Source organism: Bidens hawaiensis, unplaced genomic scaffold (assembly GCF_021521415.1).
Source record: "Bidens hawaiensis isolate Kalapana, Puna unplaced genomic scaffold, B.hawaiensis_p1.1 tig00419376_1, whole genome shotgun sequence".
NCBI lineage: Eukaryota > Viridiplantae > Streptophyta > Magnoliopsida > Asterales > Asteraceae > Bidens > Bidens hawaiensis.
The window spans coordinates 2098726-2124417 of record NW_027504840.1 but is presented as its reverse complement, the minus strand read 5'-3'; the positions used below and the strand labels follow the sequence as shown (position 1 = coordinate 2124417).

Below are 25692 nucleotides of genomic sequence, written 5' to 3'. Positions count from 1 at the left end.
AATTAATTTACTAACTGTTTGAATCAAGTAGTGTAATTATATATACAAGTATAGTAAGTATGTAATTACATCATATAGTGTTTACATAATTACTCTATAACATAATTACATAAATATTCTATTTGTATATACAATTACTCTACTTGATTCTCACATTTAGTACGCTAATTTCATTTATCCGTTAACTTTTCTCTAATTAAGTAATCATCAAAAGGTTAATTTTCATATTTAAGAGTTAATAAAAAACATGCTTTATAGATTCTTTCAGATAAGAAAAATATTGCTTAACAAATAAGATAATAAAATGAACAGAATTCTTTTTGAAAATAATTTATAATACACACTTCCCGATGGTGAAGGAGGCACCCGGCCTTTTCTCGCGGCTTACTAGTTATAAATAACTGGCAGAAAAAATGGATAAATAAATAAATAAATTGCAGAACGGTCAAACCTGGCATTAAGGAAAACATTAAAATTAATTAAAATGAAGGGATATAATATAAGAGTTTACTTATAAAAGGGAAAAAAACATTACTAGTAACAAATATCACCGGTTTTTAGGTTGGTTAGGTTGAATATATTAACACAAACATAACTTATGTACATGCATATATTAATGTTAAAAAAATGGATAACACCCTCTTCAATAATCAATCTATGTATGCACTTATCTAAAGTCCCTTAAACTTTAACTGGTCGGTTGGTGTGAATATTAAACGGCTTATGTTTAGATTAGCTTGTTTAATTAAACGAGTCATGTATATATGGTTTGACCAATTTAATAAATAAGTTATATTCGCCAACTAAGGTTGAACTTATTTTAGCTGGGTTTCAAATCATATGAGTTGAGTATTTACCACCTCTTAAAAATTTGGTGATAGGTACTTATAGTTGGTAGTTTGAACTTTGAATACCATTGTGGGTAACTTCTCACACATAAGTATAATTTCTCTTGTACACTTGTAAATTTATATGATCCATGTCAATGTAGTATATGATGTATGTATGTTGTGAATTATGGTCTTAGTTTTTTCTTTTTCTTTTTTGTCGGTGTGGATAGATATTAGGAGTGAAGGCGTCTTGTTGGCATGTTGAAAGATTTCACACTGTCATGTTGAATATGCGAACTCAAACATGACCCTAACTCGCACGCATTTAAACACTTGACGTGTTTCAGTTCAACCAGTATTTTTAATGTTCATTTACAAGTATAAGTGATACAGGTAACCTACTAACAAATGTTGTGTTTGTTTTGTCCTACGTTAGCTTCCCTTAGGTTGCGATAATGCACATGTCAAATCCTTCACGGGACCCCTCAACTCTAGCATGCATGTAGCACTTTCCTCGCCAAAACATGAGAGTATGAAACATCAACCTATACCTCGTACTTTTTTTTTGCTCAACAAATAATGATTTACACACTTAAACATGCGTGATAATCTTTAAACTTCTTATATCTAGAAACTCTCACGAATTTGAAGCTTTATGGCATATATAGAAAAACAAAAGATGACTTGACATAGTCTTGAGCGATGACTTGACATTGAATAATAATGATTTTGGTTAAAAGAAAAACATGTCTGGTTTGAAAATCCATCTGTTGGGTTTGATGTAGGTTTAATGTTTAAAACTCATGGGGTTCTTGGTTGTGTTAACCATGTTGATACATATGTAACTTCTTGAGGGCGAAAAAACACTAGATAATAGATTACTTCCGGTGACCGATTTGTGGATAAAATAATCTCAAGTTCGGGTTTTAACAACAATCTGTTGTAACAAGTGTTAAACAGCCTAGCTAGAAATCCTAGAATGATTATATTCAAAGGAAAACATATCACAAAGATATAGTACTGTCACAACTATCTATCCACTATGAATGACTATGTTAAGAGGGTCACAATGAGATTTCAGTTTTGTATGACAATAACCATGAACAATATATACAGAAGAAAGAAATTAATAATAAATGATAGATCAGTTTCATGTTTTCTGAAACAAAGCAGCTAGTAAACCATAACTATCCAACAATAAAACAAATATGCAAAAACAAAAGTTATAGTTCAAGGCTGCGATGGCTGGTTTTGATGTTGGAGCGAGAGTTGACGTTGTACGAGCTGCTGCAGATGAAGATCATGTTCTTGTTGTGGATGTGGCTGCTGTTGTTGGGTCTGGCCTGAAGATCCAGCACCATCAGAACATATATTAAACCTCCACACGTCCATCAACTGCTGTTGATAATGTAATATCTGTTGTTGCTGATGGTGCTCCAAATTCTTTAGCATATCCTGCTCTTCAACCAACTCATGTTGCTGAGCCTCGTATAATTGTCGGTTATGTTGAGCGTCTCCAGAAGCCTCGGGTTGCTCCAGCTTAGAACCTATAATGTGCTGGTCCGGAAACTGTGGCATCAAACCTGTGTTTAAAACAGTATTCATGGCCGACGGTCCAATGAAGGTAGCCAATTCTAGTTTGGCAGATTGTATCTCGGACTGGATTCGCTTTAACTTATGTTGGAGAATGCATATAGAACCCACACAACCGTATATTGGGTCCTTTAGCCGGGCCTCAGCCTCGTATACAAGGGAAGTAACAGCTTCTGCCCTCTCGACTGCGGTAGGGAGATCGCTTAGTATTTTTGCAACATTGCTGGCTCCATAGACTCTGTGTATGCTTTCGAATCTTTGAGGCTGGTCAGGCGGGAAGTACGGTGCAAACACGCATTCGTTGATGCATTTACGACGCAAAGTCTTACAAGAAGCACACGGAGTTTTTGAAGAAGACATGGTCCTTTAAAAGTTGCTGATTCTCCAAGAATTTACAGTTTCTTCATGGATTTTGAAAACTGAAATTCAAGATGGGATTATAAAAAAGAATCAGTTGATAAAAAAAAATTAATAATACAGAAACAGATGCATCATTTTTGACACATTAGAGATTAGAGATAGTAACACAAAATATTTCATCAAATCGAACAAAATCAGAAAGCAAAAAACTGCTAAGAACTCACCTTATTTTGCGTTTTGATTTGTTTTAACGCCCCCAAAAAATCTGTCCTCTTTATATAATGTTAGTAATGGATAAGTATTGTTTAAATTTGAATTTGAACTTAAAAGATATGGGTAGTTTATCTTCGTTAAGGTTTAAAATTAGTTATAGATGATTTTAAAAGTAGTATAAAACTAGTTACAGATATCTCTAGTTTTAACCACAATTCTTGAAAGTACCACATGACAAATTGTAATTATATCTTAACTAGCTTTTAGCCCGCGTTTTACGCGGGTTAATTTAGTTTTTTTTTTATATTATTATTTTTTTCTTGTATTATGAATATCATAGTGGTATGTAATATTCCAACTCCTAATTTTTGATTTGGCATAGAATGCATTAGCCTTAATTCATTGCGAACCTATATTTTTCATGTCTTGCCAATTCGTTATGTTTGTTCTATTATGTTCTTTTAACTATGTTGTGCTCGTTTACATTTGAGAATTGTTCGTTTGTTCGTTTCATGTTAAGTTAAAATTAAATTATCAAACACTTGTTCTCGTGGCCTTTCTAGGTTTCTTTGTTGCCAACAATAACTTGCATAGCATTAATGTTTAGTGGTAAACACTTTCTTAAAAGTTACTGATAACCAAATTCAGCCCAAGAAGATCCGACTGCTCCTGCCACAAATTTGCACCAAAATATATTTATCTTTGTAACATTCTCATGCTACGTCATAATATGCCCCATCTAAGATATCATTGTTATATAACTGTGACAAATTATTTTCGTGCCTTTGGTATCGACTACAGTCCTGCACATTTAAAGGCCGCTTGAATAAATATGCACCATGAATTAAAATTCAAGCCCTTCTAATTTCCATTTGCTTTCTTTTTTCGTCGAGCCAATAGGCTTCATCTCCATGTTCACATAATCAATCTTGGCCCTACATTATTAACCTTTTAATGGATTAGTCATCTAAAATAGTATAAATTTAAAGCAACATTTTATCTAGGTAAATCACTCAAATAGTCAATATATAAGATTAATTACAAGAAAGAAACAATGATAATAAAACTTGTTTGAAGTCACTCACCGGTCTCGAGTTTAGTAAAATTATTCAATTTAACTTGTTATATCTTAAAACCAATAAAATCTAAACATGAATCATTAAGCGAATTATTAATAAAAACAGCCCCAAAGCAACTCAAAGGTGCATGAAATATTTATATATAGTTTAGCTCAAATAACTTTACTCGTGAAACCTGAAATGACACTAAAATGTAGAAAATTTTACTTCTTTTACCCGAGCTCATGTCTAGATATAACCGAAACGGCGACGCCGCGACGTCGGTCTATCCCGCCTTATGAAGCATTGAATATGTTCCATTTCTTGGTCGAGGTTAAAAGAAAAAAAATGTACAAAATATAAATTAATATTTCTAATCTGCATTAAAAAAATGGTTTGTATTTAGATTAGTAGAGCATCAAATTTTCAAGATCAACTACTTGCTTTATCGACCTGACAAATGTAATCATCCACATTTCTGGGGAGTATCAACCATTTATTTAGCTATATCTCTGCATAACACGCAAACTGCAGGACAATCAACAAAATATCTCCTAAGTCCTAACTGGCTAGCCATTTATACCCGTCTGTTGGTCCAATACCGTATTTTTCGTATTGTAATGAAAAGAAAACAATTCATCCATTTTATATACTTCACTGGAATTATTTTTAAAATATTACCATCGGTTCTTTTACAATCTTTAGCCTCAAATATAATAGAAATAGGTTACTAACCCGTGTAGTACACGAGTGGAAAATAGAAAATTCGTCACGTAAAGACATTTGATTATATATTTGAATATTATATTATTCGTCTAATAAACACAAGTAATTTTAACCAACAATATCGTCCGTTCTTGAAAGTAAGTACATTGAACTTGTCTAAAATCGAAGGATACACAAAGTCTATTAAATCATATACTGGATATAATGAATTATTAATTAGAAGATCATCGGTAATTTGTACATTCATTTGTCATCATTTGGACCCCCACCCCCAACATTCCCTTCACCTATATCCAATAATTAATTCGCAAATTATTTTATCTCTTCAACATGTAAGGATTGACATCCAACTGTGAGCATCGTGTTTTTTTGATGGTTTAAGTACCTTTCACTTTGACAAAATTTAGGAAGAACTTAGTAAAGTGTAATTTAAAATAAACACGAACAAAAGTCTATACAATCTAACTATTTATCTAACAAAAGTATTATAAATTTAATATTTACAACTCCCTAAATACTTCCTTTTATACAAGATTTATACTTTAATTTGTAGCATTTCGTTGTTGTCAAAGATTAATATAAAAAGGAACAAACTGGTTTCTTTTAATATCTAATAACTAAACACTTAGAAACATCAATTGGCTTATATGACTTGTTTAACGATTCATAGAGCCATAACTTGTATACACTCTAATATTGACATGAACTTGTTATGACTTCAACTCAAGATGCTAATAACCCATCTGGTATTATAGTATTTTTCATAACACCTTACCGGAAAACCGTAATAGTTCAACATCTCCATTGAATTTTTTATTTTGATATGGAACCTAAAGAGATTATAAGAAAATTATATAATAATTAAAATCACTACAAACAAAAAGGGAAAAGAAAAAGAATTTTTAATGAAATAATGAATAATATGATAATCGACTATTAGAGTATCAAATTAAACCTTACCGGAAAATAATTAATCTCCCTTACCGGAATTGGCGATGATGGAGATAGTAATCCGAAACAGAGAGAGAGAGAGAGAGAGAGAGAGAGAGAGATATTATAATGGTTAGGATAGGGATGACAATTAAACCCGGACCCGATGGGAATACCCGAAACCCTACATAATTGGGATGGGTATTACCCGTCCCATTAGGGTTTGGGACGGGATTGGGATTAGTTTCGAAATTTTTCGCGGGTCTGGGACAGGTTTGGGATTTATAAATACCCGGTTACCCGATCCGATTACCCGATAACATTGACCCATTTACCCGATTATATACCCGGCTTAATTTTTTTTATATATTTGTTATATATATGTTTAGTATATAATAATATTAAAAATTAATATATATATATATATATATATGTTTGCTTTTGTTAGTTCCGATAACCAGTCATCGTAACATTTGAAAAGTTTAATATTATTCTGTTAAATATATATATATATATATATATATATATATATATATTTGTATTGTCAAACCCGATAGAAACCCGATGGGTTTAATTTGGGTGTGCCCGACTGGTATGCCCGAAACCCGCGGGTTTACCCGATACCCGATGGGTAATTACTTGATAAGAACCCGATGGGTCTGGGACGGCTTTTTATAATCTGGTTCGGGTCTGGAAATACCTAGACCCGTCCCAGACCCGACCCATCGCCATCCCTAGGTTAGGGTTTTCAACCTTAAGATTTATATAATGTAAATGAGATGATTTAGTATGTTTTCAAATTCTAATAGTAATTAGAATAATTAATATCATAATTACATTAATAGGTTTATTATGGATTGTTTAACTAGATTGTAAAAATATTTAAGTTATTGTAAATTTTAAAATTTAAAATTGGATATCTTTTTAGTAATAATGAATTTTTAATCATGGTACATATAGACATTATGGAATATTTGACAAGTTAAATTTAAAAGTTTAAAATTTAAAACTAAAAATCATTTTAAAAATAATAAATTTCAATCGTAGTAATGTTACACATTATGAAATGTTTGACCATTGATTTACAAAATATACATTTGAGTTACAATTTAAAGTTTATAAAATTATTAAAATGGCATAAAACTTTGAGGACTATGGTTATAATATGGTGACACAAAATAAACATAACTAAATGTAATTATGATAAAAAAACACACACATATATATATATATATATATATATATATATATATAGGGTGGAGTTATAATAAAAAGTGAAGTAAGTCTAAGAAGTGTAAGAAGTAATCTGGTGCGTTAGATTTGGCGATCTGATGGTCTAGATGAAAAGTGTGTTTTGTAGGTTGTGTGTTTTATTTTAATACTTATTTTATAACACTCCAGGGGCATAATCGTCCAATGTGTTATATTATATATGGAAACATTATCAATCTATAATTATCATTTTTTAATTGAAATTTAAAACAAAACACTAAGAACATCACAAGATATATAAGAGTGTGTTTTAAATCAAAATAATCAGAATTTAAAAAAAACACCATATTTTAATCCAAATTAGAAACGCAACACCAAGAACACCAAGAACTAAAACACACTGGCTTGAATTTTATAACCAACATTAATGAACAAGATATATTATAGTGTATTTTTATTAATGAACACTTTATTTAACTATCATAGTATGAACTAAAACGCTACAATTGTAACCTAAAACATTATAATACATGTGCATGTAAATACATAATGACGGCACCAACTCCAATCACCGTGTTTTAGTTATGAAATAACCGAATGCCACCACGCCTTCGTAAATGATATTAGACTACCAGAACCCTTTTAATAATCAAAACACTACATAAACAAGAATCGTGATATCACATCATCGGCCGTTGATAATTAATAGATAATCAAATTATATGAAGCAACAATAATTAATAGCTAAAACACAAACCATTCCTTTACCATATATTATTAAACATAGAAGAAAAAATAAAAAAATATTATACATATATGAACTTATAAATATAGCAACCCTTTTTGGAATTATTATTTTTTTTTAAACTTTATAATAAAGTTTTGAAGTGAAGTTGACTTCTGAATAAAGAAATTGCAAAATTGTTGAACCAGTTAAATTTAAAAGTTATTGTAAATTTTAAAATTTAAAATTGGATACCTTTTTAGTAATAATGAATTTTTAATCATGGTACATTTAGACATTATAGAATGTTTGACCAGTTAAATTTAAAAGTTTAAAATTTAAAACTGAAAATCATTTCAAAAATAATAAGTTTCAATCGTAGTACACATTATGAAATGTTTGACCATTTATTTACAAAATTTACCTTTGAGTTACAATTTAAAGTTTATAAAATTATTAAAATGGCATAAAACTATGAGGACTATGGTTATAATATGGTGACACAAAATAGACATAACTAAATGTAATTATGATAAAAAAACATATATATATATATATATACACATACTTTTGAATGATAAAAATAGCACTAATGAAGACAATAGAAAAAAATTGTTATGTTTCAAAATCGAATTGTCATAGAAAATAGCACTAATGAAGACAATACAAACTTTATTTCAATATACATCGTTGGATAAATTAACCTTACAATATTACAAGGCATGTCAAAATGCAATTACATTTAGATTTAGATTTAGTGACGATATAAATCATTAAGTTCATAACAATAGGTAAGGGAAATTTAACATCATAAAACATACTTGTATACATTTAATTAAATGGTGACCAAAGTTTGATTGTTTTGGTTGAAATGTTGACGAATTTGAATACCTATATTAAAAAAAGTCAACTTCTCCGGGCAATATGCAGTCATTTCGATGGTATAAATCCCTAAAAATTATACACAGAATTTTTTAATTGTTTGGGCTAATTATACACATAAATATCTCCGAGCTAATTTTTTAGGAATTTATACACATGCATTAATTATTGTTTGGGCTAACTACCTGGCTAATATTACCCGGTCATACTGTAATATTAGACAGAAAATAGTTACCTGAGGGCAAATAACTTCATTATTACCATAGAAAGCAAACGAATAGAAACAAAGATGTTTTGTGGTTACATTAGTTACTTGCTAATTCAAACCAAAAATAATAATGATAATAATTTGCAATGTGAATTCAAACATATATATTTATAGAATATTTAGAATTGGTTATCGGAAATATGTGAGTTTTATTTAAGGCATAAATCTTGAATTTAGACATTATTTACACATAAATAAAATGGAAAGTTTGATGATATTGGAAACTATAAAATCATATATATGTATCTATTATAATTTTAAAGAAATGTAGATGTCAAATTATAAAAAAAGATCATTTTACATTAATTACAAGACGTAGCATTTATATTTAAATTCAAATACAAAAACATACAAAGACAATCATAGATAAATGAAAATTTAAAACATGTTTATAAATTATACCATGAGTACAAATAATACATGTTAATTAAAACATAATACTCTAATGAAATTAACATAAAAATGTATTGTCTTATACACATTTTACATAACTAATTTGACAACAAAAATAAACAATATGTGTGTGTGTGTGTGTATAATTAATGAGTATCATAGTTTTTTATGATACCCGTTTTTGTAATCTTCAATTTCAAACAAATAAACATTGATAAACACACGACTGACAACTGAGCCATAGGAATTTGAGACATAAACTTTCTTTACGAATGAAAAATATAATAAAAATTAAAAATTATTATATGTAGCTTTTGAAAAATCTGAAAAAAAAATCTGTTTTAAGAATTTTTGAAAAAGTAAAATGTCTAATTGTGTCATAAATGTCTTCCAAAATTGATTTTAAAGAAACGTCATAGCTCATAACTAATAAATTAATTAGTGGTAAACATATATTGTAAAAGCTTAAAATCAAACGATTTACATATATAGAAAGTATAAATGGTTTTGAAGTTGGCAAAATATAGTATCATTAATTATGATTATATCATTTTGGTCAAATGGTATAAGATTAAAAGTTTATTGAGATTGAAAACATTAATATTGATAGTTGTGATTAGAAACTATAAAAAAATATTTTAAATTTATCAATTTCCGTATTTAATAGGATCTAAATTTGTTATACTTGAGACTAAATTAATGGTCAAATTTCGTAACTTATTAAGGTATCTGAATTAATTTACATAATCAACTGTATTAAATATTTTTTTAGAATTCAAAATTCAAAAAACTTTCAATTTTTTTTAAGTTGACTAACTAAATAATATATAGTTAAAATAAATAAAAGGTAAATGTAAAGTTTGATGAGATTGAAAACTATAAACATCTTTTAAATTTTTCAAGTTGCGTATTTAATATGGTATAAATTTGTTATGCTTAACAGACGGTTATATTAATAAAATACATTTAATATTAATAGGAAATAGTATGTAAATAATATAAAATTTTAAAACACCATATGAACTTCACTTAATATAAGAAACTTTTAAGTAGAATTTAACCTATAATAAAAATCATGAAAATGTGAAAATAAATGAAAATCATGGAAAGTTTATTATTGTATTTACGTAATTAAAATCATGAAAATATATTAAATAAAATTTGACCAATAATGAAAATCATGAAAATATATTAATTTGGATTTGGCAAAGATATTTTTTAACAAATGGTAAAATTCAAACTCTATAATATATTTTTGTAAATTTCATATAAATGTTGAGAACTGAATTTTGATATATATAAATCAAGCGATATAAATGAAATATATATTTCACAAGAATCTGTGAAAGAATTTATCCTTATCGTTACCCTACACTTTCCATGATTATTATACTTATACTTATTATGGCATTATAAGTACCCTTGTCGTTACATTTTATACCTTGATTGTTTAGTTAACAATATTATATATATATATGACATTTGAATGGGGAAAATATACATATGACATTTGAATGGGGAAAATCGGTTTCTAAAATGTCATAATAAATGTGTATAAATCTAAAAATGTAACGTAAGATAATATTGGAAAGTATAATAACATTTTAAATTGCGTTTACATTGGTAAATTAATTGGACTTTGACCAACAACAATATAAGATTGATTATCTTACTATAGATAATTTAATGTCTTATAGAACAATCAACTAAATTTCATTTCCGGATTATATAATAATCAATTGAATTACATAAATTGTGAAAAATAAATAAATACATGAATACTAACAGAAATATACATTAATATTAAACAAAAATAAAAGACATCTTATCAAACAATCCTCAATCTATGAAATTAATTAGCTATATCAAGTTGGAGACAATAACCTGAAATGATAAAATTAAATATTAGTATCACATGATTAATAAATTACAAATTATGAAAGATTTGAATCATGTGAAAAAAATGTAAAATTGATGCTAGAATTTACAATCGGAAAATTTGAATCGCGTTACCGGAAAAACGAAATAGTGAAGATCTCCATTGAGTATACGATTTTGATATATAACCTATAGAGATTATAAGAAAAAAATCATACAATTATTAATATAAATACAAACAAAAACATAAAACAAAAATAATTGTAATTGATATAAAACATCATGCTTGGGAATGCAAGACTTCCGTACATAGGCTTGAATTTTATTACCCTGAAACATTAATATTAACATTAGTAAAAAAATTGTATGAATGATATAGAAAAATTAAGAATGTGTAAGAATATCATTTCGTCTTGCACAATCATTTCGATCGACCAATACTCCTCGGGCTTTGAATTTTCCTTCAGAAGCCAATACACTTTGAGGATACACTCACTGTTAAGAACATCAAGTTGGTTCAACATGGTGATATTTGTTGGCTCCATCTTGCTATGGTGAGAAATAAAAAATAAACAAAACATTAATATCTAAACAATAACAATTTTAAGCCAAAAAATAAAATAAAAACATGGAGGATATAAATAGAAGAAAAATTATAAACCTTAGAAACAAATATAATCGTTTTTGCTAAAGAGGGTTTGATAGTGTACAAATTACCCTATAAAGACAAGTATTTATACGGATTGAACTTTGGTATACTGGATTATAGAAGGAATGTATATAGAGAATTAATTAGAAACAAAAAATTAGGGAATTTAAATTAAACCTAAATTAAGGTCGAAAATTAGGCAATTAGGATTAATGAATTTTAAAAATATAAGAGTATATCTATATTGTTACTTGAAAATTTTAGTAAATTAAGTTTAATTTACAATAATATAATTAATCATCAATTATAATACTGTTATCTACTATATAAAATTATATAATTAATATTAACACAATTTTATCAATTTAACACAAATTGGTTTTTATTTATTACAAACTAGGTTATTAACCCGTGTACGACACGGGTGGAAATATATAAAACGTTTAACAACAACACTCGAGGAGACAATAACATGATATATAGTTGTTATTATAACGTGTTATAAACAAAAAGTTGCTTCAACATAAATACAACCAAAATAACATTGGTTTTACAATTACTATATACATAATACTTTTCATAAACAACAAAGTAACTTTCGTTTTACAATTATTTAATAGATAAAAAAAACTTGAAAATTAAAATTTCATAAATAACTAAATAGTTCCTTATAAACCACATTTGTAGTTTTATTTGTAACATTACCATGCTCATCTAATATAAGCATTTTAACACTGGATCCACTCTTCACTCGTGATAAAGCCACATATAGCTGACCATGTGTAAACACCGGCTGTCGAAGAAGATGAAAGGGCTTTTGAAAATTGAGGAGTTGGTATTAGATAGTATGGTTATAAATTTATTATAGTAATATTATAATATTATTATGTTAACTTTCTAGACTTTAATTTGTAAGAAATTCTTTAATATGAATTACAAATATAGATTGTATATTTTCGTATACGATGAGATATTTTTTTTATGATATGACGTTTTTAAAATTAAGTAGTTTGTTTTTATGAAACATTTATAATTGTCGGTATTGTTATATGCTTGTTTACCGTTTAAAGTAAAAACGGTTCAAAAAGACATCTCAAATTTATAACTCGTTTGTAAATTTGTAGTTTGATAATGTTAGGTTTCAAAAAATAGGAAATCAGTGGTGAAAAAACACGCGTTTTTGTTGGTTTACAAATCTAAATGTTACATTTTTACAATCAAAATAGTTTTAGTAAAGCAAAGATGTTTAAATATTGATAAGTTAAAACTTTATTTTTTATAATATTGATTTATGATAATACCCGTGTTACATACGGTGGAACATATTTAAAAACATGATATATATGTAACATCTTATAAATTTAATGAAATGCAAATGTTGTAATTATAAAAAAATGATACTTTTACATGAATTATAAAACATCATAACTTATTTGAATCAAATACAAAACATTCAAAGACTAACAAAGATAAACGAAAAGTTAAAATATTTTATAACGTTTATCATCAGTACAATAATAAGCAAACAAAGAAAATTAGTCTCCAAAACAATAAAACAATTCTACAATGTCGATTCAACAAAACTTTTATCTCAATGTTGATTTAAAAGATGAACTTTATCTAGGACATTTATTACACATCAATAATTGTAATATTTATTACTCTAAGATAGTACCCGTGTATATTTGCATATCAATTTAAAACATTTATTGTAAACCATGTTTGAATTAAATATGACCATCTTGAAAAAATTATAGTTAGTAACGTACTATCTTGAAAAAAAATATTAACACACCATGTTTGAATTAAAAGGTCTAAATTTTTATTTTAAAATGTCATATTTTGACTTCAAAATGTCAACATAATATATATGCATTTTTTAAAATCCAAAATGTGTCCACTGTTTTTTCTTTTGCTTGAAGCAAACTTAATACAATTAATGGTAACTCTTAATTACATAATAATTGATTTTAAGAGAATATTTAATTAAAAATGTTACAATAGTCAAAATAAATGTATGTTAATTTTTATATGGACATAATTTGTGAGTGCAAATCTTAAATTTAAAAGTACTTAAATCATGTTGATATATTTCAAGAAAGTTATATTTACTATGTAAATGTTATTTAAAATTTAAAACGATTTAATATGAATGGTCAAAAATGATTTAATGTGAATGGTTAAATACTTAAAGCGGTCAGAAATTTTTTAGTTTATAACTTCTTCATTCGGGCTTTTTAACAAATAAAGAAAGTCAAACCATATAAATTGTAATAATGAGATAATTATGGTATTATTTTGGTCAAACCATATTAAGGAATGAGTTTATAAAAATGGAAAAAAATTAAAAACTATATACAATTAGGGTAAACAAAAATAAAGAATTGAAGTTCTGAGTTGTTTTAACATTGATTACAAATTTGAATTTGTAATAGTATGAACAGTAACATGTAATTTTATAACAAAAATAAAAATAATAGTCTGAATGGTAACTTTCTAAGGTAGTACTTTTTGAAATATCTTGAACAAAAAATAGTAAAAGTAATAACATACTTGTAAAGTATAATTTTAATAATTTAACATAATCTGAATTATAATTTTTTGATAATTATTAAGATACGGTTATAGTCAATATAATAATGGAAAACATACATAGAAACAATTATGTTTGACAAACAATTATTATGGACATTAAATAGGAATTCAAATTTAAATCATATACCCAAAATACAGAAAAATACTACAGAGAAAATCGAGACCTTCATTTAATTATTTATGTAAAATAGTAAACTTATTATTATCTATCGATTATGGACCATTAATTTTAGAGAACTTATTATTATGTAAGTTATGGATAATTAATTTCAAATTAATTTTTATGATATACCAAAACTATAAACAATTACGGTAAACAAAAATAAAGAATTGAAGTTATGAGTTGTTTTAACATTTAGAACGAATTTTGAATTTGTAATGGTATGAATGGTAACTTGTAATCTTTTAACAAAAATAAAAATAATAACATACTTGTAAAGTATAATTTTAATATGTTACCTTAAACATAATCTGAATGTTCCTATATATTCCATGTAAATGTTGGTTAAACAATTATTATGAACATTAATTAGAAATTCAAATTTATGGGAACTTATTATTATGTAAATTATGTATAATTAAAGTATACAAATTATGGGATAATTAAAGTATATAAATTACAATATTGATGTTAATTCGGTTATATATACAAAATGAAGGAACGAATAAACATTAATTAGAAATTCAAATGTTAGTCAAACAATTAAAGGAAACATGTTAAGTAGGAAACATGTTAATGTTTTGTGTAAATGTTAGTCATATAATTAGTATGGAAATTAATTAGAAATTCAAATTCAAATTTAAATAATATACCAAAAATGTAGAGAGATACCATAAATAAATTCGATATCTTGATTTACTTATTTATGTAAATTAGTAAACATGTTATTATGTATTATTATTTATAGATTATGAAAATTTAATGTTAGATAAATTATTATTATGTAAATTATGGATAATTAATTTAAAATTAAGTTTTTATGATACACCAAAACTATATACAATTACGGTAAACTCATATTAACTTTGAGTTGGGTGAAATGATTGCAAATTAATTTGTATTTCGTTAAGATTTAAATTTTTATATAAAAGGGAATACAATAATTATATTATAAAAGGTAGTAACAAAGTTCTATGTATGTGTAAATGTATGTGTAAATGTTATCCAATATATAAAATTATATTGTTAATATTAACACAATTTTATCAATTTAACACAAATTGGTTTTTATTTATTACGAATAACGCAATATTAATATAATTGAACATCAATTATCAATTAGAATATTTAAAAGTAAATTGTTTACAACTCAGAATTCCTCTATTGAGCACCAGTCAACGGGTCAACATGCTTATTTATAGTACACCTTAAAAGGGCTTAATCAATTCCTTAATCATCAAATCCTTAATCAAATAAATTACAAAAATTAATTAAAATATACAACTTCCATAATTAAATAATTTTGGTGATGCTAAATAGAGTAAATGGGTCAACAATAATTAAATAGTTAATAGTAATGGGTCAACATCCGTAATTAAAGATCCGTATTTATAGTAAATCTTAAGTATGGTTAATCAAATAGTTAATACTTAATCAAATAATAAACAATAATTAAATAAAATATAGAAATTTCATAATTAAATAATTCTTGAATCAAATGGGCAATTCATTCCTAAATTACTAAAATTTAATATTTGTATAAGTCAATTGGTGAAATTCAAAAGTTTTCATAAATATAATATTAGAACCAATTATACTAAAGTGAAATTGATAATCTTTGTATATTGAATCTTGTAACCTCTGTATATTGAATCCTATTGATGAATTATCAATTAATTATCTAAATTATGTATTATCTAAATTACATTAACGATGGTGGGAAGCATAATTATGTGAATGAAATCAATCAAAATTAAAAAAATTCATAAAATTTCAAAAATATAATATTAGAACAAATTATATGTAAATCTGTAATCTATATATATTTAATCCTATTGATGAAATATCAATTAAGTATCTAAATTATCTATTATCTAAAACAAAAAATTTAAAAATTAATTCATTATGAAATTTGTGAACGACAAAAATATATTATATCAACCAAAGACATTCAAATTTGTGAATGAAATCAATCAAAATTAAAAATATTAATATTAATTTTAAAAGATAACTATAATTCGTAATTAATTATGAATTATAATTAGTAAGTTGAAAGATAATTATAAAATATTGAAGATTAAAGATTAAACCAAAAATGAAAGAGAATAATTAAATAGAATTAATTGTATCTTATTTAAATTTATTATTGATTTATTTTATTAAGATGAAAATTAGAGAAGTGATTCATATACATGGAAACTATAATCAACAACCAATAGGAATAGAGGAAATGGACTTAAAGCCTATTGCTTTAATAGTATAGTTAGATTAATTGATCCAGTTCCGTTTCACATATCATTCAAAAATTTTGCTGATTCACTTGTCCTCAAAGGTTACATTCAAAAGGAACAACTTTAATTTTACTCATATATTAGCATATTTGGTATTAGCATGTTAGAGGTGGCCAACTGAATAGGTCCGGATGGGTAGAATGCCAGGTCAGAATGAATGCGGGTTAAAGTTGGTTCGGATTAGAATGGGTTGCTCAAAAGGGACTATTTTCGGCTCGAATTTGTTTATGTTGAAACATGCCACTTTATAAAATGGTTATTATGAAAAATATTATTATAAAAACTGGTAACACTTTACAAATTGTAAAAATTAAACCCTAACCCATTATGTCCCGAAACATGTATTGGTTATTTAAGCGTTATCTAACCGAACGTTGACTAAAGAGTTGTACTTAGGTGGAAACAAATTAGCTGTGCTGCTAATCTTAGATCTTAAAATACACTAATGTTGGCCTTATTTGGGCTATAGATGTAAAAGTTTCTTTTATTGGGTCACATATGTTTTTTTATAAAGTTCCATTCTGTAGGTTCCCTGGATGGATCGCACGAGATATCTCGATCTACTCAGGTGCGGAATCCCTGCGTAGATCGTTACGAGCGTAGAAAACGAATCAAACAAACACACGAATAAACGAACACACGTTATGTATTATAACTCAAACACGTGATGTAATATCACTGTTACAGACTCTCGTCCTCACGTTACAATGAACTCGATGAACAACGAACACTAAAACAATTAACCACAAACAGCCGTAACCTACGACTATTTATACATGACAACTTCGCCTGGCATGTTCAGGCGAAGTTGTCCATAACTTCGCTTAACTAACAAGTTCGCCTAGGCGAACTTGTTAACAACTTCGCTTAAGACATATATAAAACATAATTAACATTACAGACTCGATTACAGACACTAGACTATGAACTACTGACATTATGCACCAACAGACTCCCCCTTGGCAGTAGCTTCATGTCTTGATCTTCAAGCACGTGTCTTGTAACCTTCAATCTCTTTGTCTTCATGCATGTACTCCTTCTCTCACACATACCGTGACTACTCGCTGATATTTCCTCGCTTCGTCTTTACAAGCAGGAATATAAAATATCTTCTTTTCATTTAACACCTGCAGATCAGCTTTCGATAAATTAACAAGATGCATCGGATCATACACTCTTAGCACTTCTTGTTCGTCTTCGTCTTCCATCACGGCTTCAGCAGTCTGGCAATCAACATACCACCATTTAAGGTTCTTCAACACATCCTTGGGCATTGTCTTCATCGGCACATATTTAAGACACCGAATCGGTTTGTACTTCATTACCATCCAAGGCTTGCCATCTGCTCTCATTCCCCTTTCTTTATCTTCCACTAGCTTTCCCTTCTGTGGCTTTAATAACTCAAACTTCTTTTTTCTTTAATACTTTCTTTCCACACGATCTTCCCAATAACTCTGGCCATGTTGTCGTCACTTCTATTAATCAACCCAATCTAGCCAAATCCTTCACCTCACATTCAGGCAATGTATTGAGAGATCTCAACGTCCTCTTAAAGTATTGGATCCCATCATATCTTTTCACCACGAACACTTTTAACTGTTCATCATATAGCCAACAGATAATTCCTTTTTTTGATTCAGCATAGCCTTTGATATTATAACTTTTCTTGAACATGGTTGGAACAGCAGGCTTCTTAGTTTTGATAAACCAATGAGCATAGCCTTCCTTCCATCTAGGCTGCTCCTCCCATTCTGTATCATCACCTGCTGTGTCTTGACATACATCTGACTTTTCAACTTCAGGAAACTCGTGTTCAACATTCTCCTCAACTATTTCACCCTCTTCAACATCATCTTCAATCACTATTTCAGCACCAATCTTTTCAATCTCCTCAATTGGTAGAACATCATCTTCACACAGAAACTCATCATCCAACATATCATCATCTAATTCCTTCAAGGCATCGATCACATCATCTCCCATCTCCTCGTCATCAACCATCACCACCTCATCACCACCAGAACCGCCAGCTGCGCTTGCAGACTCCCCCTGAGCTGTGGAAGTCCCAAGAGCTTGAGTAGTTATTGGCAACTCACCACCTGCACCTTTCGATGCATTGGGATCATCGTCTCTGTCATTCCTCTTCTTTGTCCTGAGCTCGTCGCCTTTACAGCTCATCTCCCCCTGAGATGCCAAGAACTCCTTCATAGCATCTATAATTTTCCCATGTTCAACCAGGAGGGACGACTGTAGTTGATTTTCCCATAGCATCTATAATTTTCCCATGTTCAACCCGATTTCAAAACTTGTCGATTCATCTTTGTTATTCACAAGTTCGCCTGTTTAACAACTTCGCCTATATTTACAAAATCAAACCTTATAATTTGAACATTTTTCAATTAACTTTTAAAAACTTCCCTTTGAGAATTAAATGACACGATCAAGTCCAAGTAACCAGATATAAAAGCATACAACTACATAAAAAGAAAACTTTTAACAATTAAAGTTTAAGGGATCAAATTTCAGTCTTTACAAGGGACTACTACGTTTTAGAAAAGATCCGAACAGGAATCATACTAATTACGTGACTGTCACATAGATCCGTGTTTAGCTGTATTATGACATAAAGAAACAGGTTGTAGGCAGGTAAATAACTTAAAATGGTTTTCATCATTTATGTGATACGAGTTAGGTTCAATTATGCCTCAAAATTTAAGTGGGCAACAACTCAGAGATTATGATGCCTCTTATCTATTCTCAAAGCGTATTTGGCTTTTCCCAAGTCACCCCGAATTGACTTCGACCCATATTGTCTGATTAAGTTTGTAAGTACTCTTCATCTGCTTCCCGTTCTCTTTCTTACTCCATGATTGAGAAGTCTTGACATTGTCAGCTCTAGAATGTTTCAATAACTCATAAGTTGTTTATTTTTTGTTTTTGTTTTTTTTTTTTTTTTACGATAAACATATACATAGACTTCAGAGTAGTAAACAACTGCAAGTCCCGAATCTGGATCACTGCAGTTTCTTCACACACTATCTTTACGGGAATCAGAACATTTATGGGCTCGTGTATGACTGGGTAATCGCTTTTCTACCTATCATTCGGAAAGATATATATGAAGACATGCAAAACTCTTAAGGAGTTTCCACGTAAAATCGAGTAGATTTAGTTTGTATCACATCTACTTTTACGCACCATAAAAAATTACCATGACATACAATGACTGTTCTAAAGCCTTTTAAGCCTAATAACTTCACTAGTTAAGCACACAGAATCAGTATATGTATCATTTTCCAAGGTTGGATCAATTTTCTGTTAAAACATAGCAAATAGAACTTCTTACGAAGTAGTAGACTTGAAAAATAATTTCATTTCCCATAAAGAAAAATTTTAACATCAATCGCCCCAACCAAAACAAAGTCTTCAGGTAAACGGCTATCCCAAAGATCCAATGGATCAGCTGGACCGACCACATAGTAGTATGTGTCCTTCTAACTAAGTATGATCGACTATTTTTAAGCGAAAGAATGAAAACTCATCATAAACCGCCCCGGTCACTTTCAGTCATCTGGTTAATGGCTATCCTCATATTCTACAAGTAGAAATGAGGACCAAACATGTCCTAAGACATGTCATTCAAACTGAGGCAACCGACATAATTCTAAGCGATAGTGACGTTTTTTTTTTTTTTTTTTTAACATAAAAAGCATGGTTACTCGGGATTGATCATCCCATTCAACTCAATAAGGTTTTGAAATCTTGATTTGTCAAACGCTTTAGTATATAAATCAGCGAAATTATCAAGCGTATCCACCTTTTCAAGCACAATCAGTTTCTTCTCAGCACAATCCCGTATAAAATGATGACGTATGTCAATATGTTTAGTTTTACTGTGCTTCACGGGATTGTTAGTTACTGAGATAGCAGCTGTGTTATCAATGCAAATAGGAGTAAGTAAGAAAACTAGTCATGTAACACAATTGCTTCATTCTTTGTGAAGTGTACGGTGTACTCCTTATCACAAATCTGCGACACACTCAGCAGATTGTGCTTCAATTCTTCGACAAAGTTTACTTTTTCTAATGTCATCTTCCCGTTAGACACCGTTCCCATTCCTGTAATCTTTCCTCCACTTTCACCTGCAAAGCTCACTCTCCCTCCTTGAACAGGTTTCAAATCGTGTAACAAGTTTTTGTTACCCGTCATGTGCCGGGAACAGCCGCTATCCACAACCCAAAGATTATTGGCAGCCCTGTTCAACTGTTCCTGCACGATAAAGCAAAAGATTAGAATCTAGGGACCCAAGACCAATTGGTCTTGGATCTATACATCCCAAACTTTGGCTTTCCAAAGTTAGTATCTGGATAATTCCTGTAAGTCCTATTAGGATACCTCCTTGTAGATTGATTGTGAGGCCTTCCAAACCTTTGTGAATTGAAAGAATTATAGCTTGTGGTTTGGTTATTAGCAGTGTAAAACTGAGATTTGTTTCTATGAAAACCTGAATTAGTCACATTTTTGAATTTTGAATGGTTTTCATTTTTAGCAGTATGATAATTACTATTAGGCTTATTCTCAGTTTTAGTAGGCCTCACACCTCTGAATCGCTGCTTCAGAGGGCAATCTGCAACAAGATGTCCTAATTGATTACACCTAAAACAACACCTATGCTCAACTTTTTTATCAGCCGGTGTTTTAGATGTCGAGGCTTTATTACCGCCCGTTCGTCTCACATATGGTGGGACGTACGGGTTTAGTGGAGTACTCTTTTTATTCGTCTTATCTTTCTCTCCACCATTGGGTAATACCACCTCCTCTTTTGCCTTACCAGACTCGGATGACTTATCCGAATCCGATGAGACTGGACTTGGATCAGAAATTTGAACACTTGAAACAGGCGAACTTGTTTCGCCTCCACTAAGATTTGGTTCTTTACAAGTTACTTTAACTGGTACTGTCTGAGCAACCTCAAAGTCAACAGATTTCTGAACACTAGGGTTAAAAGTGTAATTGTGATTATAAGGTGGTGGAACCTCATGATAACCGATTCCTCCTCTCTTAGCAGAGGAACCTTGATCACTAACAAGGTGATCAAGAATAGCAGAGGAATTTCTGAACTGCTCAAGTTTTCTATTCAATTCCACCACTTTCACCTGGTGATCAGCAATCTGTTTTTCTCTATCAGCGATTAGTTTGGTTTTTTCTTCCAAAACTTCATAGCTTAGATCAATCACTTCAATTTTTTCAGCAAGTTTTGCTTTTAGACTTTTAATATCTTTTTCACAAGCTTTTATCTTTACTTTATAACTATTTTCTCTTGTTTTAGTATAGTGATGATCTTCTTTTAAAGTTTTAAACTCAGCATCCAAACTAACATACTGATCAGTTATAGTAGCTAATTGCTCAGACAAGTTTTCGCATTTAGAACAAGTAGGTTTAGAACATACCTCGGAGAGCTGGTCTTTAACATATGCCATAAAAGCTTTTTCTTCTCCGGTAACCTTCTCATTTCCTTCAGTTTCAACCTTCGCCAAATTGGCCTGTTCGAAAGTTTCTTCAGAATGCAAGTTCCAGTTGTATTCACCATCTCCTCTGGAAATCATTGCACTATAATCTTTAGAACCCCCACTTTGCTGTGTAGACCTGCCCTGACTTCGTTCCACACGCTCATTCCTGCATTCCTTTGCAAAGTGACCGTTTTGCTGACAATTGTAGCATTTTACCGTCGTCTTGTAAAACCCTGGCCTTCCACCGACAAACTTTCTTCCGGTCTTTCTCATAAACCGCTTCACTCTTCTCACGATCATGGCCATCTGCCATTGTAGATCCATTTCTTCCAGATCATCAGCATCAATCTGGTCATAATCTTCATCCAACATAGCTGGATCAACAATCTTCCCCTGAATGTAGTTCTCATAGGAAGCAATAAAAGAAGCATAGAGACCAAACTGCTCTTCAGCAGACTTGACACTCATAGGCATCTTGGAGTAGTTGTTGCTGGGAATACTTGGAGAGCAACTACTCTTGCTTACCTGGGGTTGAGAACCACTCGATCCACCTGCTACATAGCAAACATCACCATTTGTGTTGACTGACACATGCCCCTCATGTGATGAATTTGCGCCCGACTCTCCCTTCGAGTAGTAGGCAGCAGATTCAGTCTTCGATCCTGAGCTAGTGTTGACTTTAGCTCCATACATACCTGGATCTTGAACCTGATCCATAGGTGTCTCTTTTCTGACCATGTTAAGCTCAAAGGTTCTGAGCTTGTTGACTGCCGTTTCTAGATCATATGTGGGAAAGTCTTTGTCTTCCCTCATCAGCACAGTGTACATCTCCCATTTTGGTAGGAGAGCATCTAGAAGCTTCTCAACTATTTCTTCTTCTCGGTAGGAAATTGAATACTTGCTCAATTCAGTCATCAGATGGTAATATCGAGTGATAATATCATCTAAATATTCATTCTTCAAATACTTGAAGACTGAGAACTGGGTTTTGAGCAATTTTATCTTTGAAGCACGGATTCCTACATTCCCTTCAAATCTGTTCTCAAGAGCTTCCCAAAGCTCTCTTGCTGACGTATACTTTCTAAACGTATGAAGGATCTCTTGTGGAAGAGCCATAGTAATAGCAGCATGAGCCTTGCTCTCGGCCTCATACATCTTTTTCTCTTCTTTTTCCATTTTGCTATACTTTTTGATTTGATCACGACCTTCATACTCCATAACTGGTGGAATATAACCATCCTGGATGCATACCCACATCTTCGCATCCTGGTATTTGACATATTGTATGAACCGATCCTTCCATGCAACGGAATCGGTTCCCTTCAGTAACCTTGGGGCCTTAGTAGCTGACCCTGCTTCTACTTCCAACTTTACTAACTCAGAGATGTTAATTGACGACATCTTTCTCGAAAACAAAGAAACCCGAAAAAAATCAAAAAATCAAAAAATTTTCTGAAAAGTACTGTAGGCGAAGTTACGGATAACTTCGCTTAAGCCTTAACTTCGCCGCTGATTAACTTCGCTGAAGAACTTCGCAGATGATTAACTTCGCTTAAGGTAAGCGAACTTAGGAGGTAGGCGGAGTTGTAGAGAACTTCGCTGAGTTAGGCGAACTTGAGAAGGTAGGCGAAGTTGTGGATAACTTCGCTTAACCTTATATCTTCGCCGAAACCCTACGTATCCTGACGGCAACTTCGCCTGATGAACACGGACGTTTTTGCAGATCTGAAATCTGGATTTTACGAGGTTTTTGACGGTGCAAAGGCTTGAATACGATGGTAGGAGGTAAGATTGACTCAAAAACACAGAAAACACGTCCCGCGAATAGTCGAAACGGGACGATTTCTACACCCGCGTGAATATCCCGAACCACACAATCGAGCAAAAGCTCTGATACCAATTGTAGGTTCCCTGGATGGATCGCACGAGATATCTCGATCTACTCAGGTGCGGAATCCCTGCGTAGATCGTTACGAGCGTAGAAAACGAATCAAACAAACACACGAATAAACGAACACACGTTATGTATTATAACTCAAACACGTGATGTAATATCACTGTTACAGACTCTCGTCCTCACGTTACAATGAACTCGATGAACAACGAACACTAAAACAATTAACCACAAACAGCCGTAACCTACGACTATTTATACATGACAACTTCGCCTGGCATGTTCAGGCGAAGTTGTCCATAACTTCGCTTGACTAACAAGTTCGCCTAGGCGAACTTGTTAACAACTTCGCTTAAGACATATATAAAACATAATTAACATTACAGACTCGATTACAGACACTAGACTATGAACTACTGACATTATGCACCAACACATTCACATAAGGAATGCACACTTAACCAATCATATAAGCGACATTAAGCATCTTCTTTATATCCTTATGCAATTAACAAACTCAAAACAAAATGTAAAGGCATTGACCAAGATTTTGAATAAAAAAGATTATAAGACAAACGAAACATAATATACCTCAATGCTCAAAGGACTCGTGGTGGGTATTAGTCGATGAACTCCCCATTGACTAAAAGTTTCGTGAAGTTACATTTAAAACTGTCACCAAGAAACCACATTTGCTCGATTCCAAGAATTTCATCGTGTTAAAGCAATATGGACCATATAAATATAAATAAACTATCTCTGCTTGTCAAATACCATGCAAGTAATTACCATGGCAGCAACTATTATTTAATCCAATCAACAATTGCTCCAACATTAAAATCCTCTATTAGTATGTGCTCTCGAGTCTCGACCAAACTCCCTCACGATCACAGACACACTCGTCGGTATCTAATTATATGTCCATAAGAAAATGTGTCAATCAACCCAAACCATACAAAAATGACCATTTAAGTACTCTGAAAGGGGAGCAAACTTGAACTTACCAAACTCACCGTCCCATTGTCGGTGACTATCTTAGAGATAGCAACAGATAATGAAGCACACACCTACAAAGGACAAATAATAAAAATTTAATTAATCAACCAAATAACAAACCGTGGAGGTGAGTTTGTGAACTACTCGAAGTGATCAGAGAAACATGGGAACAATGAGATTCAAAGGTGCATCCAATTGCATTTGTATCAAAAAGATAAAAAGTTAATTTTTATCTCACAGTAAGAATTTGCTTTTTAAATATCATTCATGCAATGATTTTATAATTATCATTTTATAATGCTACTAGTTTGATCCTCTCGTGTTACGAGAGTTTATTTAAATTTTTGTTTTTAATCGTTTTGTTATTATATGATATTTATTTTATTTTTAACGTAATTTTGTTTTAATTTAATACATTTATATTAGTTTATTATTATATTTTTTAGTGTTTAGATTTTTTCAGTTAAGATGTGTAGGTTTTTTAGATTTTTAACAAACAAACATAAACGAACACGAGCATGTTGATTTTT

At 30.3% G+C, this 25692-nt stretch overlaps 1 pseudogene; it reads right to left on the bottom strand.

The window, feature by feature from the left end:
* Window positions 1–2024: 2024 nt before the first annotated feature.
* Window positions 2025–2786, bottom strand: LOC143608483 (LOB domain-containing protein 36 pseudogene; annotated as a pseudogene).
* Between the last annotated feature and the right edge of the window lie 22906 nt (window positions 2787–25692).